This window comes from Manis pentadactyla, chromosome 8 (genome assembly GCF_030020395.1).
Source record: "Manis pentadactyla isolate mManPen7 chromosome 8, mManPen7.hap1, whole genome shotgun sequence".
In the NCBI taxonomy this organism is placed as follows: domain Eukaryota; kingdom Metazoa; phylum Chordata; class Mammalia; order Pholidota; family Manidae; genus Manis; species Manis pentadactyla.
Window position 1 is genome coordinate 37356398 of NC_080026.1, and position 13798 is coordinate 37370195.

At 38.9% G+C, this 13798-nt stretch overlaps 1 protein-coding gene across 14 annotated transcripts in view; it reads left to right on the plus strand.

Annotated features, from left to right (window-relative positions):
- Nucleotides 1-13798, plus strand: part of NCKAP5 (NCK associated protein 5) — a 1007163-nt gene that overhangs the window by 836806 nt on the left and 156559 nt on the right. The gene's annotated exons all lie outside the window — the stretch shown is intronic.

The window sequence follows — 13798 nt, forward strand, 5'->3', positions numbered from 1 at the left end:
TGGCATTATTGAAATTTAAAATTTAAATTAAATTTAAATTAAGTTCTTGCATCAAATTAGCTATAGGTGATGTACTGAAAACCCACATATGGCCGGCCAGCAGCTACCATGTTGGACAGTGCCTATAAGAACATTTCCATCACCACAGAAAATTCTACAGGACAGTGCTTTTCCAGATGGTTGAGACAGTGTTGCTAATTTACCCTCTGAACTTTGGCATAAACATCTTTCCCTGATTCCTCAGGGAAATAATGGGAAATCACAATTCATTTCAGAGAAAGATGTTTGGTAAGCCAAACAGCAAAATGTAATTTCCCCCCAAATTAAAATAAAACAGCTCTCTGAATTGTAAAATAGGTCTCATCTCTTAAATTAATTTCCTCTCTGCTTTATCTGTTAGAGCATAATTCATAGTTTATGGCTCAAAATTGTGTGGAAAAAAATTGTCTTATCTCTATTCTTTTTCCTGGTTCTCTACCACCACAAATGTTTGTCAAATAATCTTGCATCTGTAAAAATTGTATGTCTTTTGCTTTCTCATATCAAGATCCAATATTATAATTACTTTTAACAGCTGTTGCACGTCCATGAATTTTCCCATTTTGTCTTTTTCAACTTGAGGATTTTCTGAAACAACATCTAAGGGTCTTCAGTTCCTGTTTGTGAATCATGATGGTTTATTACCACAGTAAACATGTGCACCATGGGTATTTAAACTTTTTTACTGGCTGTCACAAATTTCTTAAAGCCATATCCAAACAGTGTGTATGGTAACAATAGAACTCAGTGTTTATTCATAGGGTGTTTCAGCCAGCATACTTCATGATCCTCCCCAGACAGTCCTCACCTCTAGGACCCATTCTAATTTAAATGACTGATGGGCTGTTAGTAATGATAAACAATGGTAGAAATTAAGGAAGAAGATACAAAGAATGATAGAAATGTCTGTGCTCCAGCACTGTACAACTCACAGTCACAGACAAATTTGCTGGTTTTTCAGGTAGTCGGTTTATTATTTGACTCACGATTTTCAATTCTCTGGTGGCACAAAATACGTGCCATGGAGCACTGGTTAAGTAAGGCAGTCTGAGCTTACTTTGCACTATGGAAGATTTGTAATTATTTATTGAATAGAGTAATGAATAAATGACACAATTAATTCTGCAAGTTGGAGAGTTATTTTGCATACACCTAGGAGAGGTTTATGCCCCACCTCTTTTTCTGTACTTTCTCTGTCTTATGAGGATGCTTGGGAAACATGTAGCTGTGCCAGTCCAGCCCTGTCTGATTGAGCATATGGCTCTTGGGTGCAGCAAATCTACCAGTGTGCATGGTTTCAAGTATTAATTGACCTTGTAGCTTCTGACCATGAGCTGGAGATTCAGTACAGTAGATTTCTAAGCAGTCTTCTTCATATCTTAGAAGACAGCATTATTTCATCTTCCTTCTGTGCTCCCTCCACATGGAACATAAATGGGCAAGAGGAACATTTTTCTGATTCTATGCTCTAGCTCACATTTTGATTAACTGGTCCTCTTGTGATTAAATTAGATCAGAGGGTGTCTGTTAAGGTGCCTACCATATTTACACATTTCTGAAAGCCTCTTATTTGTGGCATCCAAGATTTTACCCTCTTCTGTGTGTTCTGCTTTTGTCTTGTTTTGGACATCTGTGTTATCATTATTCTAATAGAATATTCTCATATTTTCTGCCTAACACATTTGGTTTCCTTTTTATCTGATATTTCAAAGTGTCTAGTACCCCTATCCTTAGACCAAGAGAGAAAGAAAAGAATGTTATAGTGTAGATTTATTCACATAAACAGGTGAGAATCTGACAGCTTAGCATCAAGGTGTAAAAATTTGCTGTCACTTCTTAGTGTGCTGATTGTTTTTGCTAACATTTTGTTTGATATTATTTCAGGTAAAATGAGAGGATTTTAAAATTCTACTTGCACTTTTATTTTTTCTCCCTTAAATCCTTATTTTCAGAGTGTAAATCTACATATGAGTCTGATTTGGCAGGACACTTCATTACACACTCACCTTTCCTTTGTCCTCAACTCCCCGGCAGTCGCCAGTCTGTTCTTTGTGAGTTCTGTTTTATTGGACTTTACATGTAAGTGAGATCATACTATTTTTGCCTTTCTCTGTCTGACTTATTTCACTTGGCATAATCCCTTCAAGGTCCACCCATGATTTGGAAATGTTGCAGCAAATGTCAGCATTTCCTTCTTTTTTTGTGGCTGAATTATATCTATCTATCTATCTATCTATCTATCTATCTATCTATCTATCTATCTGTCTATAAATCTCACATTTTTGTTTTCCATTCATCTGTTAATGGATTGTGTATATATGTGTATATGTGTGTTTGTCACATTTTCTTTATTCAGCAATCCATTGATGTACAGTTAGACTTTTTGCTTGTATGGGCTGTTGTAAATAATGCTGCAATGAATTTGGGTTTGTAGGTAACCTCTTTGAGATAGTGATTTCATTTCCTCTAGATAGATGCCAAAAAGTGGAATTGCTAGATCACTTGGTCGTTTTATTTTTAATTTTTTTGAAGAATCTCTGTAACGTTTACCATAGAGACTGTCACAATTTACATTGTCCCCAACCGTGCACACATATCCCTTTCTCTACATCATCACCAACACTTACCTCTTGTCTTTTGGATTATACTTAATCTAACACATATGAGGTGATGACTCATTGTGGTTTTGATTTGCATCTCACTGGTGATTAATGATGATGAGCACTTTTCCATCTACCTGTTGGCAATTGGAGTATCTTCTTTAGAAAAATGTCTATTCAGATCCTTTGCCCATTTTTTAATTGAGTTATTTGATTTTTTTCTCTTGAGTTATACAAGTTGCATACATATTTTAGATATTAACCCCTTACCAATGTGGTTTGCAAATATTTTCTCCCATTCCAAAAGTAGCCTTTTCATTTTATTGACTGCTGCTTTTTCTGAACAGAATCTCTTCTAGTTTGATGTAGACCCACTTTTTTAAACTTTGTTGCTTGTGCTTTCGGTGTCATATTCAACCATTGTCCAGAGCAATTTCAAGGAACTTTTTCCCTGTCATAGGAGTTTAATGTTTCAGATTTTACATTTAAGTCTTTAACCTAGTTCAAGTTAATTTTTATGAATGATAAAGATAGAGCTCTAGTTTCATTCTTTTGCATGTGAATATCCTGTTCTCCCAGTACAGTTTACTGTAGGAACTATTTTTCTCCACTGAGTGTTCTTGGCTACCTTATCAAATATTATTTGACTATATATGCATTTGGGGGTGGGGGCAGCTCTCTGTTTCATTGGTTTATGTCAGTTTTTATGCCAATATCATGCTGTATTGATTACTACAGCTTTCTAACATTTTGAAATCAGAAACTGCAATGGTGCCAGCTTTGTTTTTCTTTTTCAAGATTACTTTGGCTATTCAGAGTTGTTTGTGATTCTAAACTAATTTTAGAACTTTTTTTCAATTTCTGTAAAAAATGACAGTGGAATCTTGATAGAGATTTCAGTGGATCTGCAGATAGCTTTGGGTAGTATAAACATTTTAACAGTATTAATTCTTGCTATCCATGAACACAGGGTATCTCTGTCCTCTTCCATTTCTTTCATTTATATTTGTCCTTCCATTTCTTTCATCACTGCTTGTCATTTTCAGTGTGGAGATCTTTCACCTCCTTGATTAGACTTATTTGTATGTATTTTATAGTTTTTGATGCTATTGCTTTCTTTATTTCTTTTTCAGATGATTGATGGTTAGTATATAAAAACTGCTGATTTTCATGTATTGATTTTGTATCCTACAACTTTACAGAATTTGTTGACTAGGTCTATTAGTTTTTTGGTGTAGTTTTTCTGATTTTTTATGCATAAAATCATGTCATCTGCAAATAGAATTTTATTTTTTCCACCCCAGTTCTGGTGCCTTTTCTTTCTTTTCCTTGCCTAAATGCTAAAGCACTTCTGGTACTTTGTTGAATAGGACTGGTGAGAGTGGGCACACTTGTCTTGTTACTAATCTGAGAGGAAAAGCCTTTGACCTTTCATCATTGAATATATTGTTAGCTGTGGCACTGTCATATATGACCTTTATTATGTTGAAGTACATTCTTTCTATATCCAGTTAATTAAAAGTTTTTATCATGAATGGATGTTAAATTTTCTCAAATTCTTTTCCTGTGTCCATTGAGAGGATTCTATGTTTTTACCTTTTATCCTATTAATGTGATGTATCACATTTACTGATTGTCATATATTGGCCATCTTTGCATTCCAGGGATGAATCCTAGTTGATCAGGGTGCATGATCCTTCTAATGTGTTGCTGAGTTTGGTTTGCTAGTATTTTGTTGAGAATGTTTGAATCTATATTCATCAGAGATATTGGCTTGTACTTTTCTTTTCTAGTAGTGTCCTTACTTGTCTTTGATACTTGGGAAATGTTGGCTTCATAAAATGAGAAAGTCTTACTGTAATCTACTTGTAATTTTTTTGGAAGAGTTTGAGGAAAATTAAGATTAATATTTCTTTAATTGGTGAAACTCTCTGATACTAGACTTTTCTTTGTTGGAAAGTATTGGATTACTGATTAAATCTCTTGTTACTGTTTTTTTTTTCAGATTTTCTACTTTATGATTCAGTCTTGGTAGGCTGTATGTTTCTAGTAATAACTGTTTCTTTTAGATTGTCCAGTTTGTTGGTATGTAACTTGTTTGTAGTAGTCTCTTATGATTCTTAGCATTTCTTTGTTATCATTTATAATGTCTCCTCTGTCATTTATAATTTTATTGATTTGGGTCCTGTGTCTTTTTTTCTCAGTCTAGCTAAATGTATGTCAGTTTTGTTTATCTTTTCAAAGAACTAACTCTTAGTTTTGTTAACTTTTTTTCTATTGTTTTCCTGTTCTTTATTTCACTTATTTCTGCTCTAATCTTTGTTATCTTTCCTTCCTTCTGCTAAGTTTGGGCTTAGTGTATTCTTCTTTTTCTACTGCTTTGAAAGTTAAAATTAAAGTGTAAAGTTATTTGAGATCCTTTTTCTTGATGTGTTTATCACTGTAAGATTCCCTCTTTGCACTGCTTTTGTTATGCCCCATAAGTTTTGATATGTTGTGTTTCCATTTTTGTTTGTGTCAAGATACTTTTTTATCTTTTGTTCCTTTGGTCCATTAGCTGTTCAGGAGTGTATTGTTTCATTTCCTTGTATCTGTGAATTTTCCAGTTTTCCTCCTATTATTGGTTTCCAGTTTCATGCTGTTGTGATTGAAAAAGATACTTGGATGATTTCAATATTCTGAAATTTGCTAAGACTTGTTCTGTTGCCTATAATCTGATCTATCTTAGAAAATATTCCCTGTGTGCTTGAGAAAAATGTGTTATGCTCTTATTCGATGGGCTTTTCTCTATGTGTTTGTTAGGTCCATTTATCTAGTGTTGTTTGGAACAGCTGTTTCCTTATTGATTCTCCATCTGGATATCTATCCATTATTGTGAGTGGGGTATTGAGGTCCTGTAATATTTACTATTCTCTCTCTCTCCTTTCACTTTTTAATATATGCTTTATATATTTAGGTGCTTTAAGTGTTGGACACATATTTACAACTGTTATAAATTCTTGATGGATTGAACCCTTTATCATTACATAATGACCTTCATGGTATCTTTTGACAATTTTAGCCTAAAGTCTATTTTGCCTGATATAAATACAGCTACACTGATTTTTTAAATTATTATTACCTTACTTGAAATATCTTTTTCTATCCCTTTACTCTCAGGCTCTCTGTGTTTTAAAGTCAAAGTAAGTCTCTGGTAGGCAGCATATCCTTGGATCTTTTTTTTGTTTTAATCCATTCAGTCAGTCAATGTTTTTTGATTGGATAATTCAATCCATTTGTATTTAAGGTAATTATTGATAGACTTGTTATTACCACTTTATTATTTTTTGATCTTATACTTTGTTCCTTCTTATCTTGCATCTTTTGTGATTTGATATCTTTGTATAGCAGTTTGTTTTATTCCTTTATCATAACTTTGTATAACTACTAGATTTTTCTTTTGTGGTTACCATAAGACTTACCTAAAATATCTTATATTTATAACATCCTATTTTAAGCTGATTATAACTTTGATAGCATACATAAATCTTTCACTTTTTCTTCTCCCTGCTCACATTTTAGTTTATTGACGTTATGTGAGAAACACACTCACTGGTTCAAATTCAATAAGTGGACACGGAGACAAAGAGAACAGCGGAGCGAGGCTTTAATGACGGTCTTGCAAGATCGGGCGTCTGGTGGGCAGGCACACCTGGGGAGTTTGGCGCCAATAATTTATCTCCTAGTGCGCGAGTCCCTCCCCTGGTTCCTCATTGGCTGAGTACTACAGGGTTCACAGTCTTCCCCGGACGTCGCCTAAGCCTGTTGTATCTTTCCTTTACATTTGTCTTAATTTTATTGGTAGGTTTAAAAAACCTCAAACAGGTATAGCCAGGCCCTTATCAATTCCCCCAACCCCACCCTCAGCCGGAGCAGCTTCCACCACGTGGCCCTTTGTTAATACCTTACTGTTAAAATGTTTAAACATCCTAGTGGGAATAAATCACATTTAGGTTTTATACTCTTTCCTAACAGTTTCCCCCTCTTTTTATTTAAGATTTTCTGATTTTATCCCCAGTAATGTATTTTAATTTACGCTTGGTCCTTTCTCAAATTTCTCTAATCTTGTTTATGGCTGCCTCTATAAGCTTTTGAGTCAAGCCTCTCACAGAAGGGATGATAAAGCATCTACAGCAGTTAAAACTCTTGCAACTATACAAGGAATGTTAAAATAGAGGCAACCATACCTTTCTATTTTTTTTAAACTATCTTTCCAACCAGTCTGTAAAAGGGTCACTGATGCCAGAGTTTTCAGCTAATTCATTAGCTAAAGTGGTGAGTCCCTGTAGGACTTTAGTAATAGTACCATCAGGGGAAGTATTATTTGGGATAAAAGTACAATATTTTCCTCCTAACATAACACAGACTCCTTTTTCTGCTAATATATGCTATTCTGTTTTCTCAGGCCATTCTGCTGGTAGCAACTAGTTGACTAGCTACTCCTTGAAGAGCATCCCTGGTATAATTAATGATCTAATCTATGTTTTTGTTGATGGTGGACCACCAAAATAGTGCTGACTCAAATCTTGCAGCTATTTGATTTATAGCTTTAAATTCATCAGGGACTCCCCTGGGGACTCCTATTGAGTCAATGTATACATTTGACTTCTATGAACATTTTTTTCACTGGGTGTGGAGAGAAATGCCAGGGTAAATGGAATGGCCAATTGGACTAAAGCACAAGTCCCAGTCCAGGTGGGTGGCAACGAGTAGCACAGGTTCCCCTTTCTACAGAACCACCAAACATCTGCTCGGGGGATGCGTAATTTCGAGAAGTTGCCCTCTTTAGAGACATTTAGGACATGGGTACAAGTCAGTAAGTTCCCCACAGGAGTTCTGAAACCTTCCCCTTGTCTAGAGAGGCATGAGGAGTGATTCATCTTCCTATAGAAAAAGAGGGGACTGCCCTTGGGTCTGACTTCTTTAGTGCATGAAAGAGTAAAGATAAGCCCTTGCAAGTCTTGTTTCCCCAAGCATCCTTGTCCTAGTACAGAGCCAACATGCAGTTCATCCCAGTGGGGTCTGTGTCCCAGCAGAGAGGGAACGGGACCACCTGCGCCTGTGACCATCCAGCAGCACATGCATAACAATCGCTTTTATTCAAACCAAGTACTGAAAATTTAACCTACTCTACCCAGGCATTGGTGTCTCTATAACCTGTCTCTTGTATTTCAAGAGTCTGTTTTAGATATTTTATCTCTGTTACAGTAACTAGTCTAGGGTCATTTTGGGGAAGCTCTGGCTCAATATTTCCCTCAGGATTGGGGGTGGCCACTATGGGTGAAGTCTTGCCTTTGATTAAATTAAGACTAAACCTTCCCACAGGATCTACTCCAATGACATCTGCACCAAGTCTGTCTTGAGGTTTATGTATAGTTAATAGAAGGGGGTTACACTGTCTATCCTGGCAATTGTCAGGAGGAATTCCTTTAGCTAAGTGGAGCTTTCTTTTTAAAGATTTTTCTGCTGCCTGAGGGGCCGTCCACCCTTGAAACTGGGTAGTCCACCAAACACTGCTCCACCTTGGACATGGGGGCCTACTTGCCTTTTTATTCTATTAAGATTTGTCCATTCAGGACAGAGATACTTATTATCTCCAGAAAGCTGATTTTGGTCATTTAGGTCACTCCAAGAGAGAACCTGACAAGCATTAAACTTAATAGTTTGGGGGCTTGATGTCTTAGTAATATTGATTACCAGTTTGACAGGATAACCAGGCGTTCCTTCCCATCTTAGGGCTCTCTGCAACTTGCCTATGAAATACAGAGTTAGGATAAAAGTTAACATTTTAGGTTCTTTTTAGTTTCAGCCTTAAGGGTTGGTTAGATACCTGGGACATTTGCCAATTCTGTTTTGTCCCCAGATCCCCCAGTCAGTTTCTTTGGTGTAATGAGTCCAGCCCTTTTCAGCCATCCTCACTGCAGTCTCTGTAGTCAGGAGCACTTGGTAGGGGCGCTGGCTGGAGTCCATCTTCTTTCCAGGATTTTACTAACATCAGGTCTCTAGGCTGGAAGCAGTGAGCGAAGGACTCAAGTGGGGGAGTCTGGGTGAGGAGTCCTTTCAGCCTGAGAGAAGATAAGGTAGAAGACACGGCCAGCACATATTCTCTTAAAAATTGATTTTTTGTTTCCATAGTGGGCAAGTCTCTTGCCCTTCCCAGATATGGTAGCTCATATAATAATCATTATTCCCTGTAGTACTTTTGAAGTAAAATGACTCCCATTATCTGAATCAACATTTTCTATTAACTCAAACCCAGGAATAACTTGCTCTAAAAGTAACTTTATCACTGATCCTGCCATTGCAATTGTTAATGAGTGGGCCTCCACCCATCCAGTGAGATGGTCAACAATCACTACTAAATATTTAAGCTTTCCCACTTTCGGCATCTCAGTAAAGTCAATCTGAATACTTTGGAATGGTCTTATTCCTGGGAGTCTCTCTCCAGATACTGGCTTTCTCATACACTTCTTAGTAATTCTTTGGCATGTTATGCAGCTCTTACAAACTTGTTTAGCAATGGTGTAAATGTTAATACACCCATAAACCTTTAGCAAAGCACCACACCCACATCGCCTGAGAACCCCCAATGGCTCCCCCTGTGTAACATGTTCATCAGCTCTCTCATAATAGGCTGGCCGATCATCTCTCCCATCTGGTAACGTCCACCGCCCTTTCTCATCTCGAGATGCCCCCACCTCCTGTAGCTTCTTAATCTCCTTGGAAAACTTTGGGATCAATGAGATTTTAGTGATATTTGGGGTGAGGTTCAAAAATCTAATTTCATCCTCAGATGCAGCCTCTTTAGCAGCTACATCAGCAATCCTATTACCCATTGCTTCATAAGAACTTCCTTGCTGGTGACCATTTACATGCATTATAGAAATCTCAGCTGGAAGTACAAGATTTTCCAGAACCTCTTTAATTAATTTCCCATGAATCAATTCTTGTCCTTTACTATTTATAAGATCTCTTTCTGTCCAAATTTTTCCAAAGGTATGGACTACTCCGAAGGCATGTCTGTGTAAATGGTGCCTTCCTTATCTGAAAGTAGTTTTAAGGCCTGATTAACAGCAAACAACTCAAAGGTTTGAGGTGACCAATGATTGGGTAATCTCCCCTTTTTGCAGATGGATAACTGGTCTCCATCAATGATGGCATAGCCATTATGTCGTTTGCCCTCTATCATCTGGGAGGACCCATCTATAAACAGTTTTCATACCCCCACCTAGAGGAATTTTCCTTAAATCAGGCCTGACTTTAGTCTGATACTTTATGAGGTCCATGCAACTATGGCTCAATTCTGACTGACCTTCAGCCTCCCCTGCCCATAGGAAGCTGGTCAGATTGAGACAGGTATCTGTGGTTAAGATCAGGTCATCTTTTTCAAGTAGAATCTATTAGCCAGCGCCCAGCCCACTGATTAAATATGACCTGAACCTGGTGAGGACTACTGACCATGAGGCTTCCTCTAAGTTAATTTCCTGCTCTCTTCCACCAGTAAGGTCATGGCCTGAATGCATTCAGTCTATCCTCAAGAGACATGGTCCAATAGTTTAGACATAAAGGCTACTGGTTGTTTCTTTCCTCCCCAGGCTTGGGTCAAAACCCCTACAGGGAACCTTGTTCAACAGTAACAAACTAGTGAAATGGCTTCTCTAATGATGGGAGTGCCAGGACTGGGGTGGTGACTAAAGATTGCTTTCAATTACTCTAGAATCTGCAGTTCATCTGGGTCCATTGGAGAGGGTCTGGCTCTCCCTCTAACAATTTGAAGTACAAGCTTCTAGCCTCTCTTCTAACACTTTTTGAGCTTCTCTCAGTAATTCTTCTCTAGGCTTTTCATTCCATCCATCTAAATTCCATAATTTCTTAGATATATCTGGCCAGTTTTTGGTTACAAAATCGACTTTTAAAAGATCCTGTCCTACCTGAGCTTCTGGGTCAAGTTCTGAATATTTTCCCACCTGAGTCTCTTTGAAAATGCAGTTGGGGTCTCTTCCTTTTCCCACTGGACTTCAAACACCTTAGAAACATTTTGAGATCTTGGGGCCAATTCCCTAATTCCCTTTATAATTAGCCCTCGAAGATCCCGCATTATAATTCTATCCCCTAGATTATTATTATCCCATCTAGGATCTACATTTGGGAACTTTTGTTCCTCTGACTGGACACCCTGGCCTGGTGGGTGTTTTTGTTCCCAAAAGGACACAGCAGTTCTCCTGATCACCCCCTCTCACCACCAGGGAATGGGATATTCATGATGGACATCAGTTCAACCTAAGTATATATATATATATTAGGTCCCAGGAATTGATCTAGTTGGTCCACTAGGCCAAGGGGATCTTCTAGCAATGCTTAAAATTTCTCACCTCAGTACCCATGAGGGGAGCATAAACAAATTTCCCCTTGTCCTAGTGGGACCTCCCTCAATGGAAACATCTTGGGATTCCTGGTGGACTCCCCAAAAGGCAAGGGGAAACTCTAAATCCTTCTTACATTGTTAAGTCCGGGGAGAGCAAATCTTGGGGCAAAATACCTCTAAAAACTGAAATCAGTCAAAGGGAGAAATAAAGTTTAAAATCTATTTACTACTCACAAGCTGCAGTCTGGGGCTGTTTCTCTTTCAGGCTCTAGCATCAGCCAGAAACTGTCCCTCTCCCTCACCTCTCAGGTACAGATAAGCCCTCTGTGGACCAGGTAATTACCCATAGATATGGAGATGAACTTCTCCACCCCTGAGGAAAGATGCAAATGCACTAAAGCCATACTTCTTTCCACCTCTGAATACCTGTTGCTTTGAGATATGAGTGGGGTGGAAAGAGAAAAAGGCCAGGAAAGTCCACTAAAAAGACCCAGAGTTAATTAATTTAAGCTCAAAAAGACAGGAGCAACTTGGCCTGGAATGTTTGAATATTCCTCAGATAAAGGAGAGGGTACGTCAGCATAGCCTGTCTTTATTATGTTAATCATACAGACCCAGCCTCTTCTTTTTTTTTTTTTTTAATTTACCTATATGCTATTTTTTTTATTCTGACCCCAAATAGTCTGCAACCCAGGCAATCAATTTAGCATGCAGACAGCCGTAAACCACATAGCAAAAGGCAGGAAGGATTTCACCTCAAAGATTGCATTTTAATACCCAGGAGGTCAAGAAGCAGGATTCTCAACTTAATCATTAGCAAACAGACAATAACTCTGCACCCCCTTGGAAGAAGGGCAGCCAGTCCTGATATGCTCCCAAACCAGGAAGCTGCTATCCTGGGAGGGGACTAAAGGCAGTACATTTCTTGTGTTAGCTAATTTTGCAGAATTACCCAGAAGATTGATAAGAAATATAATGTCTCATCAAAGATACTTGAGACCACCTAACAAGTCTACACCTCCAGGTGCGCCCACACTCCTAAAGAATCCTTAAAAAGAGAACCCTCAACCCCTGGGGCGCTCCTCTCTCCAAGGCCACCAGCACCCTCAAAGTGCACAACCTTTTAACTTTCTCTCTCCAACCTCCCAGGGTGCCCCTCCCTACTGAGGTGGCCTCACTTTCTCTCTCCAGGAGTAACTCCAAACAAAACTTTCACTCCACCTCACCGCCATGTCCCCGCCTCTCAACTCTCTGCTGCGGCTGTGGTGGGGAAAGGGGCCGAGGAAAACACACAACGCTCTCCCAACACCAGGGCTTGTCCTGGGAGGTCTTTTGTGTTTCCTCCTCCCTAACTTTCCCTTCCCTGGTGTTGAGGGGAAATAGGGGAAGCGCCCTTGGTACCCAACCGATTCCTCAGGTGAACTGGAGGCTTTATTACCATCAAAAAGTAACTCAAACCTGGCAAAGCCAGTTTTCATCTGATCTAACTTTAATCCAGACAAAACAGCAAAATTTGATCATCTTCTGTTTGTCCTTAACCCGGTACAGGAGGCGTCCCCCTAGTACCATAACCTTCACCCCAGCAGGCTATCTGGGGGGAATTCCAAGGGAGCTCATCTGGTTCCCTTTCTCTGCTTCCCTAGGCCTAGAATTTGTATTTCCCATCCTTCAAGAGGTCCCTGTGTCTGAGATCCCTGTGTACTCAACCCCCCATAATGGAAGTTTCTTGCACACACCCTGAGATTACATGTCTCAGCCACACACACTCGACCTCTGAAAAATGCCTAACCACCAAGGCAGTACTTATAACCCAATTTTCCCACCTTGGCTCGTGTACGAGGTTGCCTGGTTGCCGCGGTGCCTGTGTTTTCTCCCCTGCATCGGTCACGCTGTCTCCACACAAGTCTCAGGTCTCCCCTCGGCTTCTGTGCGAAGGTGAGACGCCCAGACACAGAGGGCCGCCCAAAGCCGGGCGGGACACGTCTTCCCACTCCGCTTGGGCCCCCACCTCGCACAGGCAAGAGGATCCCAGACAAGCCCCCAAACTGAGAAACACACTCACTGGTCCAAATTCAATAAGTGGACACAGAGACAAAGAGAACAGCGGAGCGAGGCTTTAATGACGGACCCGGTGTCTGGTGGGCAGGCACACCTGGGGAGTTTGGCGCCAATAATTTATCTCCTAGTGCGCAAGTCCCTCCCCTGGTTCCTCATTGGCTGAGTACTACAGGGTTCACAGTCTTCCCCAGATATATCTTTATATCTATATAAGCCCATTATATCTTTCCTTTACATTTGTCTTAATTTTATTGGTAGGTTTAAAAAAACTCAAACAGGTATAGCCAGGCCCTTATCAATTCCCCCACCCCCACCCCCACTCTCAGCCCAAACAGCTTCCACCACGTGGCCCTTTGTTAATACCTTACTGTTAAAATGTTTAAACATCCTAGTGGGAATAAATCACATTTAGGTTTTATACTCTTTCCTAACAGTTATAATTTACATTTTTATATTGTATTACCAATAACAAAAATTATATTTACAGTTATTTTCAATACTTTTTTTAAACTTTAAAACTAGAGTTTTAAATGAACTATGCACCACTATTATAACATTAGAGAATCTGTCTTTGACTATATAGTTATCATTATTAATGAGTTTTACACATATATTCACACAATTTTCATGATGTTAATTAGCATCATGTTATTTCCATTTGAAGAACACCATTAGCATTTCAGGTAAGGCAAGTCTA